Source organism: Protopterus annectens, chromosome 1.part1 (assembly GCF_019279795.1).
Source record: "Protopterus annectens isolate FY-2018-M chromosome 1.part1, PAN1.0, whole genome shotgun sequence".
Lineage (NCBI taxonomy): Eukaryota > Metazoa > Chordata > Ceratodontiformes > Protopteridae > Protopterus > Protopterus annectens.
The window spans coordinates 846,720,424-846,746,983 of NC_056726.1; the positions used below are offsets into that span (position 1 = coordinate 846,720,424).

The following is a 26,560-nucleotide window of genomic DNA, read 5'->3' on the forward strand; positions in this document are numbered from 1 at the left end:
CAGTGGTTAAACCACAGTGATATGCTCAGACGTAAGTTCCACCTAGTTTCCACACACCCCCAATCGGGAAGCTGATATAAGTCACTCAGTCCCACCTCTCCCTCCCTACCCAACTTCTCAAGCACCCAAACCACTGATCAAACTCGAGTCTTCTAAGTTGCAGTCAGGGTTCCACACTTTTAAGCCACAGAGCTGGAAAAAAGGTAGATATGAATAACAATTCTACAAATAAGATGCTAAGGCAGTTTGGAGACAGCCCTGCTCATGTTTTCACAAGATGAAAAGAAAATGCCCCTTGACAGGACTCATCTGCCATACATTTCAAACACATTGGTTCAGATGGTATCAGTCCATACTGCAACAATCAGCAACTTAAGGGGTAATATCTTTGTCTTGTTTTCATCTTCAGCATTAGGTAATAAAGACACAAGTCCATGAATTATTTATTCCACAGAGTTATCTTCCAGTACACTAAACTGACAACACAACACAACAATTAAATAAATAATCATCCTTAAAAAGAAGTTATGTACTTACCATAATGTTCCATCTGTGTTGTCCATTTTCTTTCTTCCTCAACTGATGGGTTCAGATCCAATTCTCGGATCTGACTCGGCCGTTACTAAAGCTTGTGGTAACCAAAAAGGTCTCGAGCTTCTCCCTTACCCATAATGCACAAACCCTAAGCTGCCTCAGATCTTGTTAGCTGATTTTACCAGAAAAAGGAATGTTTAACATGCCTAAATATAGGAGACATAAAACTGCATGTGCTCAATAGAGAAAACACACACACACACACACATATATATATATATATATATATGTATATATATATATATATATATATATATATATATATGTATATATATATATATGGAGCTCAATATAAAAGGACAATAGGACAATGCTATCCCTCTAACAGCTCATTTGTCCAGAAGTTTGTGAACAGAAGGGATGGGGGCTACTGGGCAGGAAGATGAGGAAGAATGAAAATGGACAACACAGATGGATCATCATGGTAAATACATAACCTCTTTATCTGATGTTGTCAATTTTCGTTTTATCCTCAACTGATGGGAGAAGAGTCCCCAGCTACCTACAATCCCAGGTGGACTCTAAGGAAGGATATTGCTGAGCACAGTTGAAACAAATGATACTCTGCCCCTGGAGAATAGATCCAGTTTGTAATAAGCAATAAAGGTGTGAGGAGTGGCCCAAATTGCTGCTACACATATGTTGCCCATGGACGTTCTAGATAGAGAGACTGAAGAAGTTGCCATGGACCTAGCTGAATGAGCTTGTACTGGTTGTGGTAAGTAATATCCATTTGGTTTGTTTTTTCTGATTTCTTTTGTTCTACATAGGTAAAAACGTAATTGTCTGCGAACATCCAATAAATGTAACATGTATTCACCTTTGTTTGCAAAATTTGGAAAGAGTACTGGTAAATTAATGGACTGACTGTTATTAGATGCTGACACCACCTTGGGAAGGGAGGAGGCATTTGTTCATAGCATCATTCTATCCTTGTGAAAGATCAAGTATGGAGGTTTTGAAGACAAGGCCTGAATCTCTGAAATTTGTCTAGCAGAAGTAATGGGTACTAGGAAAACAGTTTTCCAAGTAAGATACTTAAGCTCACACTTAGCTGCTGGTTCAAAGGGGGCATGCATTAGTGCCGGCAGTACCAAACTGAGATCCCATGGATCCTAAACAGAGGTCTCAAAAAAAGAGTGCCTTGCAAGAAAGTTCTGCACAATTTCTGGGAGGCCTTCAAATCCTATCTGAAAATTTGATATTGCTGCTAACTGAACTTTAATGGTTGAGGAACTAGCCCATTCTTTAAAAATTAAAGCTAAAATCTTGAGTATGATATGTATCAAAGCTGAAAAAGGATCAATACGATTTTGTTGTGCTCGGTAAACAAATCTTTTCCATTTATTTGTATAGAGTTTTCATGGTGAAGGTTTGTGGGAAGATAAAAGTACAAGTCAGACAAGGGAAAAGAGCATCAGTTGTCTGGCTATTAATAGAACTGGAGAAACCAGGCCATCAGCCTGAGATTTGAAATGTCTGGATGGATCTTGCCGATCAGGTAAGATTGGAGGTCTGAAGTTGGATCCAGAATCCAAGGTTGGTGAAGTAAGTGATGCCAAAGGAAGGGAAACCAAACCTGTCAAGGCCAGTGGAGTGCAATGAGGATGACTTTGCTCTTCAACCTGGCAGCTTTCTGCAAAAATTTTGAGATTAATTGGATCAGTGGGTAGGCATAAAGTAGACTGGGGAGCCATTTGTGAAGTAGAGCATTCCGCGGTGATTCCCCTGTGGGGGGATTATGGCCAAGTAGTTGCTGAATTTGTTACTTAGGGGAAAAGCAAAAGGACTGCATCAAGGCTGGCCCCATCAATGAAAAATAATTTCTCTCACTTTCTTGTTAAGAGAAAAAAAATCTGGCGAGAGGTACTAAGGTTATGGCCGCTGACATTGATCCTAGAGCTTGAAGGACCAAGTGGGCTAAAATCTTGGTAGTGCAGATTATTTTTCTGACCTGTTATCTGATAGTCTGTACTCTTGAGAAGGGCAGTGAAGCTTTCATTGAGTTTTTATTGAAAACTGTTCCTATGAATTCCAAATTTTGAGTTGGTTCTAGTTAACACGTCATAGTTTATGGTTATTCTGAGATGAGAGCAAGTCTGGAGAACCTGATTTCTTGCCCTTATCAACTGATGCCTGGTCAGGGCAGTGATGAGCCATTCATCTAAATATGGAATTATATAGCCTCTGGATATAATCCTCTGCACCCAAATATCTTTTTTTTATGTCTAACCAGGCTCTTTGGTGCAGGGATAATTGACCGTTGACTGCCTGCAGGAGTGCTGGTAGGGGGTCTGTCCAAGAAAGAATCTCTGGCCCCCCGGTTTTGCAGGCCTCCTCTGCTGCACGGGTGGCACTGACTATTAGAATTTCCTATCTCTGCCCCTGGGTGAACTTCAACGTGTGTCCTGAAAAGGACTCTGGGATTTTCTGAACCACATCTTTCAACCACCTCGTTAATTTCTAGAAAACAATCTCTGAGAAGTTGAAAAATGTATGCTCACTGCAGACAGGGTCTTTCCATTTTTCTCAGATCTGGATAAAGTTTTTTTCACTGTGGGGCCAGAACAAGGAAGTGCTGTAAAAGGGAGCACTGATGAACGAAGACCGGAAGGGCTCCACAAAATCATATAATCGCATCCAGGCATGTCTCCTGATGGAAATGCCTGAACCCGCTGCCCTTGAGGCACCATCGGCTACATGCATAATAAGCCTCATGGATGAATTCAAAATAGATTGTATGGTAGCCATCTGAGAAATTACGGATGATTGGACCACTGCAGAAACAGATCCTGAGAGGGTATTTGAAAGTTCCTTGATCAAATCCCTCTGTAACCTAGTAAAATGTGCCAAATAATTCAGTGACCATAGACATGCTTCCCAAACCTGTCCATCACCCTAGACTCCCTATTAGGGGGATGAACAGTGGAACTCTGTTTGGAAAGTTCCTTTTTGGTGGCTGACACCACAACCATGGCATCAACGGCACCCCTTTAGCTCAAAACTCCTTCCCCGAAAGTGGTGCCAGAATCTTGTCTGGTCTTCTGCGTATGGGTTCAACTGTGTCAGGTTCCTTCCACAGCCACCAAGAGACCAAATTAATGAGCTCATCGGCAGGCTGAGTAAGACAGGAGGGAAATGGGCCAGTATCAAAATCCTCCAGGAATACTGACTCTTCAGATGAAGGGTTGCTGGGGGTCCAACCACCTCAGTGTTTTAAGATTTCAAGGATTTCTCCAAATGAGATGTCTTCTGGAGGTGATCATGGGGACCCTTCACCTTCATCAAAGTCCGTATCCTCCGTGACTGACTCTTGTGGAGAGTCCAAATGCTTCCTCTTGCACTTCTTCTTATGGACCTCCACAGTGGGGTGTTCTGGGTATTGGAAGAAACTATAATACCCTGCTGGAAAGCCTGGGGATCTCAGACTGGCTGTTCCTGTGGTAATGATGAGGCTCTAAGTGCAGAGTCATCAGGGTAGAAGGTTGAGGTTCCGAGGGGGTCAGATCCGTCCTTCCTGTTGGAGCAGAGAATACCCTCTTCACAACCTTGAAGGCCGACTGTCCTGGAGAGATAGAAGACCTCGGTGCCGAGAAGACAAGCTTCTGGACCACTGACCTCCTCTGCTCTGACGGCAAGCTCCCAGAGGAGAAAGCCTGAGCTGAACTATTCAGTGCTGAGGCTCCAAGGGGCAGAGTCAGCTCTGACAACTTTGGAGTAAACTCCAACACCTCAGATCTGACAGAGAAGCTTTGGCTCCAAGAGTCACCTGGATCTGAAGAAATCTGAACCAGAGCACTCAGAGTAAAGCTTTGGATCTGAAGCATTTATCTTCAAATGTTATCTTCAGATCCGAGACAGATGGACCCCTGACGGTCGGATCCAGGGACTTTGAAACAACCAAAGGGGTCAGAGGAAGAGGCTGAATTGGGGGTGTAGTCGATGGATGGGCCTCCTGACCTGAAGGGGCAGAAGTCAGCAAGACACCCATCTGAATCTGTGCAGAGATGAATTTCCACATCATTCTTTCCATACCTTCCTCCATCAAACTTATGGACAAACAAGTCGAGGTAAAGAGAAGGAGACTTGAACCAGTGTCGTTCCAAAAAGGGTGAAAGCATCCTAGAAGGTACAGGATCAATGGAAGGTGAGTATCTGGTCCTAGGGAGAACTACAGGACTAGAGGCAGTCAGATCTGATTGCTTTTATGTCAGATTTGAGATAGTCATATCCATTGCTTTTTAATTCCTTGGATCCAAGGGTGAAGAGATTTGGGATATTTTCATATCCAACTTAGGCCTTTTTCTAAAAGACTCCGATACCAAGGTGGATGAGGTAGAAGCCCTTGGAGATAAATACTTACTCCTATTTTCCATCTTTATCAACGACCTCCAATCATCTATACCCAACACCACCTGCATACAATACGCAGATGACTCCACCATTATTTGCACTGCTTCTTCTCAAACCGAACTCCAGACTCAAACTCAAATAGCCTTCTCAACTGTTGAACAGTGGTTCTCCAATCGCTGCCTACTCCTTAACCCTAAGAAAACAAAATTATTACTCTTTTCACCTACACGTAAATCAACTTTATTAAACTTCTGTATTACAGCAACTGACAACACAATTATCTCTCCTGATTCCACAACTAAACTTCTCAAGTTATTATTGATAACAATCTTAACTATGATACTCAAATCAACAGTACTATAAAAGCAGTTAATAAGAAAATAGGATCCCTGTACAGAATAAAGCCCTTCCTCACACCTGAAGCTAGAACAACCTTAGCCCAAACACACCTAATCTCGACCCTTCTGTATGCCTCCCCCATTTATACTAATCTATCTAAAAGTAACCTTAAGAAACTTACTACATCTTATCATAATATTGCCAGATTTGCCACCTTATCCCAATTCAGAACCCACCACTGTCTAAACCTTAAACAACTACACTGGCTGGAACTCCCTAACAAGCTCATTTTTCAACAACTTTTAATAGCACACAAAATCCTATACCAACCTACTAAAACACCAGCTCTTTATACCCTCTTGACTCCCTACACAAACCTGAAACAACTACGTTCCTCTGATAAACTACTTGTTAATATTACCAAAACTAATAATTCAAGAGGCAACTGCCTTTTCTCTAACTCAGTAGGTAAAATATGGAACAATCTTCCATCTGATATCTCTTCTTTGTCCACTCTTCCACTCTTTAAGAAACAACTATTAAGACACTTTAATAAATTCTGGCTTTGCTCTTGTACCAACCCAGACTAACCTGTTAGTACCTTACTCTATCATTAACCTTCCTTAACCACTTTTACCCTTGCACCTACCTCAACTCGCCAAATAACAAATTTTCCCTTTACTCTGCAAATATTACACTATTCATTTTAACATTTTTGACCTTCCATTGTATTGCTAAGAGTTAACCTCTAACTTAAACTCTTTCTAATTTACCCTTTTCCAGGTAGACACAAACTATAATATACGTGTTTATATAACACATTAGTTCTATGCAATATTTGTAATTGTAAATTGTTTTAGCCCTGGAGCTTTTCTCCTCAGGCCTTTTTTTCAAAGTTAGCTTATTTAGTTCATTAAGACCTTTAATATATATGATTGCATTTCATTCTTCCCATTGCATAACATACTTGTACTTTGTATTATTTGTATTTGTAAAATTTGTATTTGTAAAATTTTTTGTACCTCTGGAGCTTTTCTCCCCGGGCCTCCACTGAAAATGGACATAAATCCAGTTGGACTAGCCCGGTCAACAAATGTAAAATAAAAAATAAAATAAAAATAAATAAAATAAAACATTTTGTTTTTCATTTGGGGATTGAGTCCCAGATATAATTTCTCCAAATAAGGAAGGTAACAATCCTTTTAATATGAGCTTATTTTTTTTTCACTCTGCTAGGGCCCTAGGATTGAAATTATGGCAGAATGAACAATCCTCTTGCAGATCTTGTGGCCCTAGGCAATAAACACAGTGTGTAGGCATCTGACAGCGGCAGCGTGTGCTCACACGTGATACACTTCTTAAACCCAGATGGGCCTTTTCTACCATTATACTATCAACAAAAAAAAAACTAAAAGACACTTTTTTATTATTATTATTATCATTATTATTATTATTATTATTATTATTGTTATTATTAAATTTAAAGGGGCGGCCGCGGTGGTGCAGCACTTAGCATTGCCACCTCACAGCAAGAGGTTCTCCGGTTCGATCCTTGGCTGGGGTGCCTTCTGTGCGGAGTCTGCATGTCCTCCCTGTGGTCGCGTGGGTTTCCTCCGGGTGCTCCGGTTTCTTCCCACATCCCAAAGACATGCTGTAGGTGGATTGGACACTCTAAATTGGCCCTAGGTGTGTGTGTGTGTGTGTGTGTGTGTGTGTGTGTGTGTGTGTGTGTGTGTGTGCCTTCTGTGGAAGGTTTGGCACCAGGCTGGCAACTTGACACCGTAAAACTCCACTGCCAATCATGAGCGGACAGGTGATCTGCTGTGGCGACCCCTAACTGGGGAAAGCCGAAAGAAGAAGAAGAAGATAATTATTATATTTAAAGAGTGAGCAAAGACGGGAAAAATGTTACCAACAATGGTAAAAAGGACTACACTAAAGTGTAGAAAGGAAAAGGATAGAATTACAACTACTGAAGGCTAGAAGATGTAAAAACATAAAAGGAAATTACCGATTATGGTAACTGAAGAACTACAAACTCATAAAAGGGTAAAGGTTAAAAAAAAAGTAAGAAAGGCTACTACAATATGAGAAAATATTAGGCCTTAAGAGATTTTTAAATGAAAAAAATGACAATTACCTGTGAAAACTTGAGAGCAAGGCTGACCACGTCTTTTCACAAAAAGTGGCAAACGGAATCTAAGGTAGCTTAGGGACGGTGCATTATGGGTAAGGGAGAAGCTCGAGAGATTTTTGGTTACCACGAGCTTTAGTAATGGCAAAGTCAGATCCAACGATTGGATCTGAACCCGTCAGTTGACGATAGAATGAAAAATGACAATATCAGATCTTCAGTTTAAAAGACATTAATGAATATGAATGGGTATTTCTGATGATGAAAAACTGTTTCTCAGCTTATCTTATCACACTAATTAATGATTTTATGAAACTATGGCACCAACTGACTTTTTGTTTCCTTTCCCATTTCCTAATTCAGTTCAGTTCACAACCCCATCTAATTTGATACCATAATCCCTTAATTTCTAAACAGCCCACAAACATTAATATTACTAAAGGAATTCATGAACGTTGTTGCTGAAATAATAATTCATTTATAAATACAAAGGTGACATCCTCAACCCTGAACAAATAACCATGCCAAAAACAGGCCCTGGGATTCAGAAAGGTATAACACACTGTGTTAACCTGTCCTCTATAGCTTTTAACAGTGCATTCTTCTTTTCCTTTCGGCTTTTCCCATTAGGGGTCACCACAGCAGAACAAAGGTCTACAGAACGATTGGCAGTGGAGTTTTACAGTATTGAATTGCCAGCCCGGTGCCCAGCCTTCCACAGAAGGAACACATGCACGCAATCACACCTAGGGCCAATGCCTGGGCAATTCAGAACCCACTGTAGTGTTATTGCAGTATGAAAGCACTGGCCTGCAGTACACACAGCAGTCTCGTAGGTGAGTTGTTTGCAAATGTGCTTGCCTGGAGGAGCAGTTAATGCTAATTAGCCATGTGCTCTTCCTTGAAAACATGCCAGCATCTGAACAGTGCAGTACATCGATTGACATAAAAGACCTACCACAGTGTATGCTGTCTTTTGATAGCATACTCACATTCACTTATGTGGAAGTATCAGGGCTATTACCACTACTGCTGGTAAATACTAGGAAACAATCCAAGTGTGTGTGCGTGCATGCACTTGTAGGAGCATGTGTGTGTGTGTGTGTGTGCCTGTAGTAGCATGTGTGTGTATATATATGTATGCCTGCAGGAGCATGTGTGTGTGTGTATGTGTGTGCCTGTAGTAGCATGATGTGTGTATATGTATGCCTGCAGGAGCATGTGTGTGTGTATGTTTGTGTGCGCACATATATATGATACATAATGAGCTGCTGCTCAGTGCAGCTTTCTCATATCTCTGAACCAAGGATTATCAGAGTCAGGTAGTTATTTCATTGCCTAATTAGTGCTGACTACAATAACTTTTCTGAATCTTGGGAAGAGATACAAATCTGACTTAGTCTTGGAGCAGTCCAGAGGACAGCAACAAAATAACACACAGTCTGAACCAGAAACTACGTAAAAACAAACTAAAAGTCATTGATATGTAGTCTAGGGAAATCAAACAGTGGATAAAAGAAACATTTTAAAATATCTCTGAGGTTATCCACAGAGAGAAAGTAGGCACCATCTTTAAAAGAGGACAGAGTCTGAAGATACAAGATGGACAGCTCAAATAGATATGGGAAAGTATTATTTCACAGCAGGTGTGGTAGATGATTTGAAGAACCTACTTGGAGAAGTAGTGTTGTCAAGCACAGTAACAGTAGTTAAGAATATACGGAACAATCACAAAGTAATTTTTGTGAGGTCTAGGAATAAAATAATCTGCTAGAAAGAAATATCTCCAGTTTACAGAATATGAAGTGGAAAAGGGAAGACTTGGTTGGCATAACTGATAAAATAAGAAGGGAAATAGATGAGGTGGGCCAAGTGGACCTAATCTGGTCAAAATCTTTTTTAATCAACAACATTGTTTAGAGAAGAGAAGGATGAAAATGCTGTGAAAGAAATATTGATTTAGGTGCAGAAAATGGCGCAGCACAGCCAATGTAATACTAGGGAAGAAAAGCAAACATGGCAAATATGACCACTGCTTGAAGTCCTAAAAGACATAAAAACACGTGGGTTACAATATCCAAGGGAGGTACTGTATTCAAATGCCTTGGCCAGCTCAAGGTTGGCAGTATGCACCATTTTGCCCTCATTTACTGCTTTTGTGACCTACCTGAAGTCCACCAGGTTGACTAGCCACGATCTGCTCTTCACAAAATCAAACTGGATTAGTTCCACTGTTTGAAGACTTCATATTTCATGGTTAATCATTTTAACATCACTGTTAAACATTTCATTAATTTACATGCACTGTAATGGTACTGTTGTTCAATATACAAACCATTTAGCTTAGAAAGTGGACAGCAGAAGGTCAGAATTGGAGACATACACTTTGACAGTAAAACACCTTCATAGAGTATAAATGCATTGTGATCACAATGCAACAGTAATTATAAATTTTTGTGAGAATTAATTATATAAATGTATAGTCTACATGCCTACATTTAAACCTGCCTCTAGAAAAAGATTTGTGACTACAACTACATAAGCTTAATTAAAAGCTGTGCTATATGTTTGATTAGTGCCATGAGCATCCAGATGGGGGAGGGGGTAAGCAGAGTATGTAAAAATTTGTTAATTTTATTGCCCAAAGGAGTTAATGATATAGGCCTGCATTTACTAAGATTATAACACAATCTATTACTGAACTGGCACTTTGAAAACAGCATTTCAAAATGTCCTCAAGTTCAGAGTCCACAAACTCTGGTAGTAAGCCCCTCCACTACCTTCGGATTATTTGGCAGTTCAACACACACGGTTAAGACTATCAGCTATTGCCAATGAAGTTCTTCCTGTAAGTCCTGTGTTTCACTCCCTCTGCATTCATTTGTACATTCTGTAACTCTCAGCAAGCCACTTAACAAGAAAATCTTCCTCATCACCCTCAAAGGGATGACTTCAGCTGATAGGGCTTACCTGGTTAAAAAATCTGTCCAAAACTATAAAGCAGCTCCTCCAGCTAACTTCTTTCAAAGACCTACCAGCATCTACAATACAAAGACAAAGTCAACAGCTGCTCTGTACAGAGATATCATATGGGAGCATGTAGATGTGCTGTCCTCACATTGACTCATTTGTACAGGTGGAGTGGGGCACTGTGGTAGGGTAATGCAACACTGACATAGGAGGAAGGGTAGAGGGATTATGGCAGGTTAGTGGGATAACCAAGCACATAGCTGAGAGGTTAGGGGGAGTTGGAAGCACATTGCTAAGGACATGATTGAGCTTTCAGAGGGAGAATGCTGCCTGGACAGCCTGTGTGGCCCTGCATTACTGGGATGAAAAGCCTCTTGTGTAGTCTGTGGTGTAGCACTTCTTGAGAATGTACATGACACAAGGGGTGGACTCATAGGTGGTAGGGTGGTGCACTGTGGATGGCCACATCCATAAGGAAGGATGCATTGAGTCACAGCATGCTGTACACCATCAGATGGAATGGATGTGTAGAAGTGTGTGAGGATGACAGTCCAGCCCTGTGAAATGTACCCCTAGTCGAGCCATGGAGATTCAACTGTGACTATGGGCTCCAGCAGGGTATATGATGTCACATTCTTGCAGCTGGCCCTGTGGTGGTGCTGCATACTGAACATCACTAGACAGAATGATGTGGAACTGCATGTGCCTGACTGGCTGAAGACATAGGTTGAACTCAAACTGTTGCCACAGGAATGTCAGCCATCACTATAGGCACAACTGAACCTAGGGCTGGAGGCAGGCCATAGAGTGGTGTGGGACTGCTCTGGTGGGTCTGTATCATGACAACACACCATGCAGGTGGCTGCTGGTATGGCTATAGTGTGTAGTTATCTTTTAACTCATGGCAGTCACAATACTACTAAGTGGGCTCTTACCTCCCTTAGCATGCATGCATACTTTCAGTCCCTGTACATCATATCAGTGTGCAGATGTTGCAGGCCTTCACTTATGTCTTCCATCATGCTGCTCATTACATGGGTCATCTCTGAAAGGGCATGAATGATAACGGTTAAGGCATGGATCATTGATCACAACATCCACTAATTAATACAAAGGGCGATACTCAGGTCAGAAAATGAGTGGTGCGAGTGTCAGCATCTCCAACCAACATACCTTTTCCATTTGCTTTGTGTGCAATAAGCAATGACAGCAGCTCCCTCTGTCAGCATGTGTGCAGGTGAGGACTATTCCCCCTGGGGCCAGGCTTTCTTAGATAAGCCAGTCCCCACTAAATGCACCAAATGGATAGCATAGGTTCATACTAGGCTATCCGCCATAGGGCATTTATAAGCCTAGCCAGAGTGTGTTTGGCTTTCGCCACCCATTTTAAATTAATTTTGCTATGCCCTTTTTAAAAGGTTAGCATACTGTGCCTCTGTCCAACAGTGACACAGAAGTGATACCCGGGGTAAACCTACGATCTCCCATCCACTCATCAAGATTCCTCTTGAAGAGAGTCAATGAGGGACTCTGCCTAACCTGGACTGGGATTTTATTCCAGAGTGAAGAGAGCCTCTGGGTTATGAATCTGTCCCTCCAGCATGTCCTATTTATTTCAGTGCTGAGGTTCAAGTCTCTCGAGCGCGTAGCTCGATGGGATTTGGATTATTTAAGGTGCAGCATGTCCATTAATTCCGGGTTGGACATGGCTTTATACATCAGGCACAGATCGCCTATGAGCAGGCGGTATGCCACTGAGTAGAGCTGGAGTTTCTTTAACCGGGCAGCATATGGCATCTGTTTGAGCCCTTTGATCCTCTTGGTGAGGTACTTTTGGGGTCTTTCCAGTTGCTGCAGGTGTCTGGTAAGGTACATCCCAAAAGGGGCATTGTACTCAATTATGGGCCTGATGAGGGATGAGTAAAGAGGCACGATGACCTCCCCTGATCTAGATGTGAATCCCTTCATAATTAGGTGGGCTATATAAAATGTTTTTCTAACCACTTTGGCCACGTGGTTGTCAAATGAGAGATTGCTATCAACTTGTGTCCCCAGGTCCCTAATTACTTCTTCTGTACTTAATGGATTACCACCTATGTGGTAATTTGTGGGCACTTTGTTTTTGCCAAAGGGGATGACTATACACTTTTTGGCGTTTAGCTTGAGGCCATGGCTCTGGCACCAGTTGTCTGTTTCTATGAGGCCCTTTTGTAGGATGATTGTGTCAGTTGGAGAGTCGATTATGGCACCTAGTTTGCAGTCATCTGCGAACTTGGTCAGCCACAGTCCTTCCGTGTTGGCCTGTACCTCTGAGAAATATATACCGAACAAGAGCGGTCCCAGGACTGAGCCTTGTGGGACATCACTTGTAACTGGTTTGGAGTCTGACATGGCTCCAGCAATTCTAACCATGTGGGTTCTGTCCTTGAGCCAGTTTGCAACCCATCTAGTGACATAGGGGTTTATATTTAAGCTGGTGAGCTTATCTATAATGCCCAAGTGGGGTATTGTATCGAAGGCCTTTGCGAGGTCCAGGTAGGCTGTGTGGAACACCTTCCCTCGCCAATGGCCTTGGTGACTGTTTCAAAGAAATCGACCAGGTTTAAGAGGCAGGATCTGCCCTTAACAAAGCCGAACTGGGTAGGATCCAGTGTCTGTAGGTCCCCAATATCTTTATATATGAGGTCCATGATGATCCTTTCCATAGCTTTGCAGACCAAGCTAGTCAGGCTTATGGGGCAATAGTATCCAGGATCCGTTGAGGCACCACCTTTGTGGAGAGGGACCACTGTTGCTGTACGCCACTCTTTGGGTACATATCCTGTAGTATGGCTGAGATTGAACAGTAGTTTTATGTTTGGGTTTAGCTCTTCTTGGAGTTCATGTAGGACGCAGCCCGGGACACCCTCTGGTCCCATTGATGCTGTGTTTTTTGCTTTGGAGAGGGCGGCTCTTACCTGAGCATTTGAGATGTCAGGGGGGCAAGCACTCTGCTGGGACAGATATTTGCCCTTTTGGGGGGGGAGTTTGCACTGAACCTGTCAGCTAGGATGTTGGCAATGTCTGTGGGTTCAGTGTGTTTTTTGTCATTTTGGACTAATTCTGAGCATATCTGGGAATTACCACCCAGGTTCCTAACATAACTAAAGAAAGCCTTGTGATTATCCTTAGTGTCCTGTGCAATTTTTCTCTCGAAGCTGGCCTTATACAATTTTATGAGTGCCCATATTGTTTTGCTAATACTGATCAGAGATGCCTTCCCTTTTTGGGATTTTGCTCTATCATGTAGTAGCTTCCTCCTTCTATTGTATAGTTTGTTTATGGCTGGGGTCCACCAGACAGGATGCCTGCCTTTGGAGGATTGGGTCTTGGTTTTGTTTGGGATTGCATGATCCATGCATTCCTGAAGGTGTTCATAGAATGCGTTTGTAAAGGATTCTGCGGTCTGGGCTGTATTTTCCACAGGCCCGGGAGCTTTGAAGGATTCCACCTCAGTTTTGAGGAGTGTGAAATTTGCTTTAGAGAAGTTTTTCACTGTGGTTTTCTGGGCAGGGGGTGGGGTCGGGATGTGAATATCCAGTGAGATTAGTTTATGGTCTGATCTTACTAGTGAGGGATACACTTCTGGTCTGGAGCATAAAGCCCCCATGTTGGTGATGATCAGGTCCAGTATGTTTTCCCCTCTTGTGGAGACAGGCAGCATCATCATCCACAAACATACCTGCAGACAGCGTAGTAGCCTTCTTTTACTTCTGGTAGTAACAATGTCACTGTGTCATTCAACTGTGCTATGAGCAGGTAATAAACATCATTGGGCACTAGTACTGGAATGACTTCAAGAATGTCCCATCTTGTTGCACTTACCCAATTACAGTTGCACCTGTGAAGGCAGAGAAAGAAAATCCTTCAGCTATGGTGAAACATAGAAGAAACCCCACCACCAAGTGGCATACACATCAATCCATGCCAACACTGTACAAAGGACATGCATATCTTGTGATGCAGGTTATAACTGCTGTGCCCCTGATGTCCTGGAGGACGGCTTGATGTACATTTAACATGGTACAACAGTGACACTAGAGCCACTGTGCTATGGTTTTGCTACATGGGCATACTAACTGGGTATATCTCCAACAGATACACATGGTGTCACCACTAATCCTGTCTCCATTTCTAGGTCTTCTCCTGAAAAAAGCGTGTGTTCACTGTCCCTGGACAGGGAACAACAGCAACTCCTCCATCTCTGCGGGGGTGCTCTGTGTAGGTTATCCTCCTCCTGCCATCATTCTGTCTCTGGTAATATCATGTACCTTGTTCTTTGCAAAAATTAACAAACCATCCAAAGAATATAATACTCTTGACTGGATCCTTACAAATATAGCTTCTTCATGCACTGTTCCCATGGTATCCCCTTACCCAGTTATGTCCAAAACAAACAGTATATGGTTACACAGACAAATCATTCAGTAGAAACTGCAAGTACTACCAAGCTATGCTGGAGTCTTCTCTGTGCAATACCTTAAACCTACTTTAGCACAGGCCCACGGCATATATGCAAATAACCCTTTAAGAACATAATAGTGTTTCAGTTACCTGGTTTCTGAATGGCCATGACTTTTTACTTTTAATTCCCGTGTATTTAAAAAATGCAATTGTGAGCAAGTAACTCAATCAGGCAGTGCCCGAGATGTCCCTGAAAAACTCTGCACTAAACTCAGCAATTGTAACTCTTCTATATGCTGTTTATTTTTGTCTAGTTTGTAGAATCTGCCCCTCAAAACAAAACACAGTTTACCATCCACTAACACAGTGTAAGTGCAGAAGTACACCAGACATCCTAGTGACTTTCTCCAAATAAAAACTATCAATGTATGCAAAAACAGCAATACAGCTTTAACTACTTAATGTGTATTCCAGGGGTTTACACAGCTGATCAGGTGTCGCATAAAATCCTCCAAAGTCAATCATATTCAGACTTGTCACTGCCCCTCTTTTTTTTTTTTTTTGTAATATCTAAGGACGTTTGAGTCCAAACCAATAACACCCCATCCATCTTCTTCAAAATTAGTCCACCATATTTCTCTTGCATCTATCCTACTTCAGGGATCTAGGTTATCTGACAACATTCTGGCATAATAGCACAGTGTGCATAAATACATTTTAAAGGCAGAAGTAATCTCTTAATGCAGATACCTGTGTGATAACTTGCAGCTTCTGTCTTCTTCCCTCTGAGCACGCCTACACCGATTACCTCTTTCTGGTGTGGTGGTGTTGCCTACTTCATTCCCCTCTCACTGCCAATCCCCTAGCCACCCCCTATACCATTACATTTATAGAACCCATTCTCCACGCATAACTCCACCTATATTTCACCCGTTCTTAAAGGAATACACATAGCAGTAGACATACACATAGATTCATAGGCAAGTACTAGGCTAGCTGCCCATGTGAGTCATTTTAAGCCTGTACAATTTCCCTCAAAAGTAAGAATCAAACCCTTACCTTTTTTCTATGAGGTAAACACTTTAGCCATTATGCTAACTCTCAAAAACAGTATTATGCCAATTCCCGAGACATGTCCATACCCCAGTTGCAATACTACACACACAACTCAAACCATCAATCTGCAATTAAGCATTCTAACCTCGTTCCTCCCTTACACCTACTAACTGGTTTCATGCCCTACCGGTGATCACAACTTACTCCATCCTCTCCAATTAGCTATCAATTCCTACCCCTCCAATATTCCTTACCCCTTACAGTGGTTTCCCTCCTGTCTTGCTGACAAATCTCTCTACAAAATGCTCCCAATATATCCTTCTCCCCCAGTAAATCTAATCACCTACATTACCCCAGTCCCATTTCCTTGCACTAACTCTGTCAACTACAGTCCCTCTCCATGTCCTTATTCACATCCCCAACAATCCTCCACTAAGTCGTGACACACGAGACGTATTACCTACCTATGCAACATTTCATGCTGCCTTTCCTGCTCACCATACTCACACATTCCTCCTCATACCATATCCACTTTTCCTCCAATGATTTTCTAGTACACCCCCAACCAATAGCATTACTGCCAGCATCCTCTATATATCCACCAAACCTATGTAATAGCGCCTACAAAGAATTCTTATTGGGAGCAAATAACTAGAGCAGGAAAGATGACAGAATGAGAAGATGCCAAGAATTTATTTGGACTGCACGTTAGAGACTTCCCTATCAAGGACTGATATCAAAGTATAAGCAAAGAGAAAGAAATATGGGGGGGGGGGGTCCTAAATGAAAGACTAGCACTGGTAGTGTTTTTATTAGAATCTAGAACAGAAGCTGCCATTTAAAAAGGAATAATTAATATGTTCTAACTATAAGAATCAATCAGAGGAGGTTAGAAAGGATTGGGAAGAGAGATTGGATAAGAAATTCATAAAGAAATAATGGGAGGATATATGTATGTCTCCCAAATATGCAACAAAATCTAGAAGATTTAGGATTTTTGATTGAAAATGTTTACAAAGATAGTTTTATACACCAAGTAGACTCGAAAGAATTTTTCCTCAGGTAGGCAGCAAATGTTGAAGGTGCGACGGGAAAGAAAGAGTGAATTGGGAAAATATTTTCTGGCAGTGCAGTGAATTGGAGGACTCTAAGGATTCCCAGCGGAATGTACTGTCAGAGATGCTAGGTGGGCAGACTTTTGTGATGAGGGGGATGATTTGTCTGAGCCATGATACAGAATCGGAATTGCGTAGACATGGTAAGGCCTTGGTATCTCTAATTATGGTGACTGCCAAAAAGCAATTACTAGAAAATGGAAATCAAAACCTTAAACAACTATACTAGAAGTAGTGAAAATAGTAATGGAGATAAAACAACTGGAACTGAGATCTTTAGAAAAGGGTAGGAGCAAACTACATAGGAAAAAATGGGAACTATGGGAACAATGCATATTGGCGAGGAATGAGGTTTGAAAGAAGGTAGGACATAAATGAGCTATGTAATGTTTGACAGAAAATGATTGGGTAGATTATAAGGGATGTATAATGTTTGCAACTGGGAGTGTATCAGTACGGTTTGTGATGTAAAATGCTTGCAACAAGGACTGTGTCTGTGTGGACTGTTTTCATTTATAAAAATGTATGAATGCCTATTTTGTAAGTGACAGTTTAATAAAGATGTTTCTTGTTAAAAAGAAAAGGCAGGAATTGAACAATTTATGTAATGTTGCTTAGGTCATATGATACATATATATTTACATATGTAAGTATAATGTTTGTAAATGTGAACTTGTTAATACAGTTTGATTGCTTTGGTCATAAGTGATGATTCAATAAAGGTGCTTAAAATGAAAATAATTTATACACTGCTTCAAAATACTACAAACTAGTCCAATATGTGATGACGCAGCCCTTATCTGCAATGCACAAAATTCTATTCTTCTCCAACAGCTCAAGCAGGATTCATTCTCCTCCACAGAAAAATGGGTAACAAAATCGGACTAATACTAAACCCAAAAAAAACAAAATATCTCCTTTTCCCTCCTAAGTCTTATACCAAATGCAAAGCTAACTCTCAAATCACCTTTGCAAAACAACACAAATATTGCGGTAGTCTCCAGTACTAAATTGCTAAGGGTTATAGTAGACAATACCATGACATTCAATCTTCACATACAACAAGCAATCAAAAAAGACATCAGAAGTTAGGTCTGTTGTAGAGATCCAAACAATGTCTGACTGAAAGCAGCTGGGTAACCTTGACAACTAACCTAAAGCAATGCTATAACAAAATAGTCAAATGTGCTTCCAACAAGCCATACTCCACATATCACTGCATTGCCCCAGTCACTTAGATTAGCTTGCACTACCTCACCTCCTCATCTACTCTCAGCTTCAACTGGCACACAGATTAGTCTTTCACCCTAAAAAATGCTCTGTCTTAAGTGATATACTACAGCTCCACTCCAACAATAGAGCTTTCCACTCTGTTGACAAACATGTCCTCTTAATTTTCAACAAAGAAGAAATGCTGTTTACTCCAATTGTATTTCAAAATCCTGGAACTCAATTCCCACCTCCAATTAGACTCCTCAACCACACACACATCTTCAGAGATAATGTAAAACTATTCCTGCTTGATTCCTGGCTATGCCAATGCTATTCTCCGGGCTAAATCATTCCTGAACTACCTCTCATATGCACACATGTCAGCAACCATTACTTCTCTCTTAGTTTTCTGTCTTCTAATCGTATTATGACAAAATGTATACAGTTATGTCTGACCTAATCTACTGCACCCAATGCTGACTGTTGCTGCAAAAATACTTGTTAATTTCAAAGTTATCTGCTTAGTAATGCGTAGAGTACAGGGATTACACTCCAATATTTGGAAAAAGATAAATCTGTTAAGAGTGGTGAAAGACCCGACCTTAACAAAAGTTCCCTGCTTAAGTTGCTAAGGCTGGGTCTAGTGCTACACTGTAAAATCTACCAATATGGGCCAACAAATGACAGCAACAGAATAAAAGATTTGTTTTTACCTGATGTCCATAATGATAAGGTGTCCCTTCTTATAAAGTTATAAAGTAGCTAGAATAATAAGATGTGTATTTGTCTGCATTTGCTCTGCAGGATACAAACTCTGAAACTCAAATGTATGTCACTATTCCTGACTTCAATCCTCCATGATTTTTCTGAAAACCATGGACTTCAGGAGGAACAAACCAAACATATGAGGCAAAAATCTAGACATTTGAGAGGCATGGAAGGGGAATGTAAACAAAAGGGACTGTGTTGCACTGCTTTTCGGACAGCCCTTGCCAAGTGCTTTACGGCTTTAAAAGACAGCAAAACACACAGCTTTTTTTTCTTGTAACTAGTAGTACATAGAGCAGATAAAGTTCCATGCACTACAAAGAATTATGTTCAGGTCTCTAATCATAACGCTTTTTGATGTGTTTTCAATATGGATGCCAAGATTCACCTGTTGAGCTTTGCTCTCCAGGTGAATTTCTTGGCATCCATGTCTTGAACACATAATAAAAGGGTTATGATCAATGACTTGATCATAATCCTCTGTATTTATCCTCACTTATATATAATGCTGCTAAGTATTCTGTACATCACATAGTACTACTGTAAGTAGTTCTCATGGAACTTTGTATGTAATGCTGCTAATTGTTATCTGAGTATTCTGTATGTTGTATATGTAACTACTGTTGTTATTTCTTGTGGAGCTTTTCTCCCCTGGCCTGCAATGAAAAGGGCCTTGTTTGCACAGCCAGAATTCCCTAGTTAAGATATGGAAATAAAATAAATTAACTATATGCTAGGTAGGACAGTAGTCTTATGAGTAGAAAATACATAAGCGTAAATGCATTTACCTGTCATTAAATGTAAAACTCTCATTAATTTTCAATAATGAAAGAAAAAAGAGCAACAAAAGTAATGATCAGCAAGTAAAACAATTTTACAGCAAAATCGTACACAACATTTAGTACACATGCAAACATCTCCACGAGACAGTCACTGGTCACAAAATATACTCTATTTACCTCTAAACATAAGTATACATATATCAGACTGAGGAGGAATGACTAGAGTCCTTTATAAAATAAAGTTAAGTAAAATAAAATGAAAAGTAGAAATGAGACTGCAAAAATGTAGAAAAAGAAAACATAAAAGGTGAGGAATTTTATTTTGACTTTAGCATGTTGCTGTTTTTAAAGACACCCATAGTAAAAACTCCCACAAAACAAAACAGTGCTAATTTCTAGATAGATCTACACAATAAAAAAGAGCATAGTACTACTTGATTTTGAACATATATTGAAATCTTAGCTCCACTTGTATACAATGGATATTTACACAGTACAGCAAGGCTACTACTACTTTAAATAGCTAGTAGATGCTGAATGCAGCTTTTTTTTTAAACATCTTCATTAAACAGGACTTTAAAAAGTGCCAGAAGTACATACATGTAACAGAAAAGAAAGCAAACCACACTAACATTCCATTCAATTCTTGAAGTTCTGACACCCTCCTAGTAGAAGTGATAGCCACCAAAAAGGCAGTCTTCCAAGATAGATATTGTAGGTCTACTGATGCCCCATGCTCAAAGGGAGGGGAGACTAGAGCCTGAAGAACAAAAGTGAGATCCCATGGAGGTGTACGATCTTTCACTGGGGGTCTTAAAAGAAAGGTACCTTTACGGAAGGCTTGCAAAGTCTAGAAGAAGCTAGGGAAGTCATGTTTTCCCCCACATGGAAATTAGAGATGGCAGCCAGTCAGACTTTAACAGTAGAAGAGCTAACACCTTGATGAAAGATACCCACCAAAAATTCAAAAACTGCTGGGACCGGAGCCATAAAGGGATCCAAGTCACATTGAGAGGCCCAAATGGAGAACATTTTCCACTTGCTATGATATATTTTCCTGGTGGAAGATTTGTGAGCTGCCATCAAAATGGTTTTAACTGGAGAGGATAAACTGGCAGTCCTAATCATTAATGGAACTGCAGCAGCCAAGCAGTGAGCTTAAGACTGTCCAGGTCTGGGTGAGGAATCCCTGAGGAATAAGAAATGACATCCAGAACCAGATCCAAGATCCATGGTGGAACTACCAGATGAGACCAAAGGAAGGGGAACCAGACTTAGTGAGGTCAGAATGGGGCAATGAGGATCACTGTGCTCCCCAGCCTGCGAGCTTTCTGAAGAAACTTTGTTAAGAGAGGTAATGGGGGGTAGGCATAGAGAAGACCAGGAGGCCAAGCATGTATCAGTGCATCCCTGGGGGCTTCGCTGCACTTCATGTTGGAAGGAGATGAGAAGAGATCGCAGCACGGCTGACCCCACTTGACGAAGATTTGTTCCTCTATGAAGGATTCATAGACTACTCACAGGCATCAGAATAGTCCTACTGAGTCTGTCTGCTAGGATGTTGGACCATCCCGGGATGTGCATTGCCACCAGAAAATGGCCGGTGGAAACTGCCCATTCCCACATTCTCATGGCTTCGCAACAAAAGAGGTAAGACCTGGTTCTACCTTGTTTTTTGATATACCAGACTACAGACGTGTTGTCTGACTGGATTGCAATAGTCCCTAGAGGAAGATGGGTATGAAGGACCTGCAATGCTAGAAGACCCGCCCTCATCTCCAGGATGTTGATTTGCAAATTGGTCTCGGAAGGAGACCACATGCTTTGGACTGTCCTTCCCGAGCAATGCTCCCCCCACACTAGCTGGGAAGTGTCTGTGGTCACTGTGGTTTTGGGAAAGGATGGAAGAAAGGGATGTCCCCTGACAAGGTCCTGGGAGAGAATCCACCAGCGAAGAGAGTCTCTGCAAGCCCGGGATATACAGACGGGATGGGACAGTGGTAGGTCTAGTAGAGACCATTGAACTGCTAGCATCCACTGGAGAACTCGCATATGAAGTTGTGGAAAGGCTAGAAGATTAACTGTGGCTGCCATGGAACCCAGAACCTCCAGAACTGTCTCTGCTGAGGGAAGATGCACCTGAAGAATGTAAGAAACTTGAAGTCTTAGATTGTGTACCCTTTCCAGGGTGAGGTAAACCTTCATTTGTATGGTGTCCAACCGAGCTATGATAAAGTCTAGAATTGGGAATGGAGTCAGTGATTATTTGCTGAGGTTGATAGTGATGCCCAAACTGTTCACTAATATAAGGAAATAGTCCCTGGCTTGGCAAAGCAGACACTTGGTGAGCGCAGCAAGGAGTCAATCATCCAGGTAAGGAAAGACCTGCATTCCCTGAAGACTCAGGTTAGCTGCTATGACCACCATTCACTTTGGTGAAAACCCTGGGGGCTGTGGTGAGACCAAAGGGGAGGGCCCTGAACTGACAGTGATTGGCCCCCAGCTGGAAGTGGAGAAACCTGTGGGAGTGCCTGTTCATCTTGATATGATAGTACGTGTCCTGGAGGTCGATCGAGCACATTCAATCCTTTGCCTGCAGGTAGGGCAGGATGGACTGAAGGATGACCATCTGGAATTTCTCCTTGGCTACTGACAGGTTCAAGGTGGAAAGATCCAGAATAGGTCTTAGGTCCCCCATTTTCTTTGGCACTAAAAAGAACCTGGAATAAATACCCAATCCAGATTGGTCTGGGGGGATGGGTTGGACGACGTGTTTTCTTAGCAGCTTGTCTATTTCTAGTGCTGCTACCTCCCTTTGTATGGCTGAAACATCTGGGAGGTGTTTTGATGGGAGAGGTGGATTTACGAATGGGATGGATAACCTCTAGATATGATTTGCAACACCCAGCGGTCTTGTTCTTATGGACTCCCACTCAGTTGGATGTAGTGAAAGATGACCCCTGACTGCCTCTAGAGATGAGCAGTTGTGCAGCCCTTCAGGGCTGTTGTGCGGGTCTGTCTGAGAAAGGTTCTCGAGACCTGAAATTTCTCAGACCCCCTCTGCCTCTGGGCCAGTGTCTATCATGACCTCCTATGCCTCTGGGGAAGATGAGTCCTGAGTGTCCCGGGAGAACTGAGATTTCTGGAACAACATCTTTTTTGTCCCTCTCCAATTCCTAGAGAAGGATCTTTGGGGGGGGGGGGCGGAGAAGTGGATCCCGATGGCAGACAGTGTCTTCCTGTCCTTCTCACTCTGGACCAGGTCTCACGTACAGACTTCCCAAACAGGAAGAACCATCATAGGGGGCATATGCAAATGACACCTTGAAGGGTTCCGAGAATTGACAAAGCTGGAGCCAGGTGTGGCGCCTCATGGCAATGCTGGAACCGGAGGCCCTGGTGGCTCCTTCTGTTGCATGGGAAAGAAGTCGCATGGATGTGTTTGCTACTGCTTTTAGTGTAGCCATACATGCAGAGAATGTCTTCTTGCCCTCCACCGACATGGACTCCAGGGGTGACTCAGCAACTTCCTTAACTAGGTCATTCTGTAGTCAGATGACAAGCGCCATATAATTCAGCTCACTTATAGTAAAGGTTGCTAAAGCATACACCTGCTTCCCCAAACAGACCATAGTCCTTGACTCCCTGTCAGGAGAATGGACTGTAGAGCTCTCCTGTGCAAGCTCTTTCTTGGTGGTGGCTGCCACCACCATAGCATTTACTGGGGACCCCTTACTCCAGCTAGTCCCATCTGGTGGGGGACTAAGTACCTTGTCTGGATGCTTGGGAATAGTCTCCATGGTGTCTGGGTCCTTCCAAGCTCGAGATGTTACAAGGTCCACAAGCGGATCCGCAGGAGGGGACACGCAGGAGGTAGATGGGCCAGTGCCGAATGCCTCTAGGAACACTGACTCATCCGGAGTTGGCTTTTGGGTGGACCACCCCCCCTTTGACAAAGGAGTTCTATGATGTCTCCAAAGGAGACACCCTAGGGGGGTGAATTGGAGGAAACCTTCTCCTTCCTCCAACTCAGTGTTATCCATGAGGGACTCCGGGGAGGTGTCCAGGTGCCTCCTTTTGCATGTCGTTTGCGAAGAGCCTCCTCAGTGGGACTCTCTGGGGATGATTCACAAACTTTTTTTTGCTGTTGAGTAGGAGCTCCCTGAGGCAAAGTGAGCACAGGCTGTCCCTGAGAGGACAGGAAGGTCGGGGCCGGACACAGAGCAGAGGGAGTTGGGGCAGAGTCCAAAGATGAGATGGTCAGAGGTCTCAACACATTCGAGAGAACCCGCTCTACCACATCAAATGCTGAGGGGGAGCAGACGTCCTGAGAAACGAGCAGAGGAAATGCTCCCCTCGGATCCGATGGAGATGCAAAGGGGGAGACTGCACTCCGAGAAACTTAGAGCTGACAGTACCCTCTCGGATCCGATGCCAAGGCTACGGCTCTGAGGGCTCGGATCTGACACACTCAAGGCAATGGCCGGTGTCAAGGTACAAGGTATCATCGGCGCGGACACCCTGACCCTGAGAGTCCTGAGATCCAAAGACTCCAAAACCGATGGTCAGATCGAAGGAGGAGTTATAGGGGTAAAGAAAGGCTGTGAGCTCCCCATTCCAGAAGGAGAGGGGTCTGGCAAGACTCCATTTGGATCTGGATGCGGATGAACTTCCTCATCACCCTGTCCATCTCCGCCTTGCTAAGGCTACAGGTGGATCGGGAGGACAAAGCCACTGACACCAGCTGGGAGTGCAGATGAGGGGAAATTCTAGAACTTAAATTTAAAATACCACTGCAATCCATACAAGACTGTTTTACAACATAACATGCAATTTACATCACAAAATGGGTATAAAAATATTACCAAGAAAAACGTTTTACTTACAGTTAATTCTTAAGGGCATTAAGTGCCCTTTTAAACAGTAATGGCAATGTGAGTTATATGCTTTACAGTCTACCCACCAGTTTAACACAGTGAACAAAATTACAGTCTTTCTTTAGCTAATTCTCGCAAAGCCACATTACATGTACGTTCATATATTTAATAGTATTGATGCTTTATAGTTTCCCATGTGTTTACTAATTTCACAATGCTTCTGGCATTCTTCTTGATCCCCAGCATCTCTATATACCAGTTTCTAGTTCAAGTCCAAGGGACTCCTGGTTCATCTAGTCAGTGTCAGTGTGTTTTTCTGTCACTCGAGTACTGTTTTTTTGCAACAATGGAAACGTTTTCACTGGCAAAGTCTATGTACAAGCTTTGTTACTACCAGAAGAATAAATAGCAAAGTCATCTTCCTCTTGCTGTCTCACTCTTTGTTCAGTATACTTTGTTTTACTTCTTCCCTAGCCAGATTTGCATCCAAAAATATGTTTGATGCTCCCAAGAAAAAATATTCTAAAGAAAGCTGGACAGAGCAGCTTGAATCTCACACCTGCCTTTCGATATTCCAATTGCTGAGAAAAGATGGCTTCTCTTTTGCCTGATATACAAAATATATAGTTTAAGAAGTTCCAAAAACCACTTAATGAGCAACGTTCTGACAGGAAGGTAAAGACTGACCACAAAATCAGGGATTTTATAGCCCCCCCCATGAATCAGAAATAGACCCCTGATGGCTTGTCTGACTGTTCTCCTCTGACTCCATGGCTAGCCATTATACAGGACATCCCCCAACCCATCAGCCGAACAGCACAACATTATATCAGCTTTAAATTGCTTCTGCCTAACCTTTCTTAGCTTGTTATACCATAAAGCCTGGATAGTTGACAGATAATTGAAAGTGGCCAGAAAAGAGATAACCAACCTACTGGCAAGAGATCCATCATTTAAGTCCCACCAGATCAGACATGATCCAAGTTTTATTTCACATTCTTTTTAGTTCCACAGAAAAAAAATGGAGGATCTCAGGCCAATATCAGATCTCACTGACCTAAATTTTCACATGAGGAAAACTAAGTTTTGGAAGGGCACAGTGCAGTCAAGTCCTTACATGTCTTCATAAGTAGACCTCATATGTGCATATGCTTATTTGGACCTCAAGTATGCCTATCAACATATGTCTCACATATATATATATATATATAAAACATATATCAACATATAAAGATAGTAAAGGCATCCATGACACTCCAGCACTTTTAACTGGGGCCCAGTCTTTACAAGTTCAGGGTCCTGCTCTATGGTCTCACCCCAACCCTTTCTGGGTATTCAACAAATGCATGGTAACAGTTGTAGGTCACCTAAAACTGATGGGAATAAGGATGTTCTTTTATCTTAATGGCTGTCTTATGGCCTGCTTACTTTGTCTGTCCTTGGGAATCTCAGTGAACACTGCAAAGTCACAGCTTGAGTCACTGCAGACACTAACATTCATAGGATGTTATCTGGACACCAGATTAAGACTGGCCAGTCCCCACAAAAATCTATTCTACCTCAGGCTTCTGTCAAACACCTGCAGCATCCATCTCCACCAGCATCTGAAACTTTAAGAGTACTGAGACTCATGGCAGCAGCAATACACATGGAAGCATTCATCAGATTTCTTAGGGAAGTGTTGCAATGGACTATACACATTCAGTGATTTCAGCTGGAGGATGTCACATTTCAACCTGTCCAGTTATCTAAAGCCTGCAACAAGCATCTTTAGTGGTGATTTCATTTTCCCCAATCTCAGCAAAGGATGCCATTTTTCAACCCCACCTTTCCTTGGTTGCATTCAACAAGAACATATCTTCACTGGGGTGGGTGGACATCATCTGAGACAGAAAGTCCAAGACTCTTGGACTTAAC

At 42.1% G+C, this 26,560-nt stretch overlaps 1 protein-coding gene across 1 annotated transcript in view; it reads right to left on the reverse strand.

Annotated features, from left to right (window-relative positions):
- Positions 1–26,560, reverse strand: part of LOC122815150 (probable E3 ubiquitin-protein ligase HERC1) — a 5,886,073-nt gene that overhangs the window by 2,438,488 nt on the left and 3,421,025 nt on the right. The window lies entirely within an intron of this gene.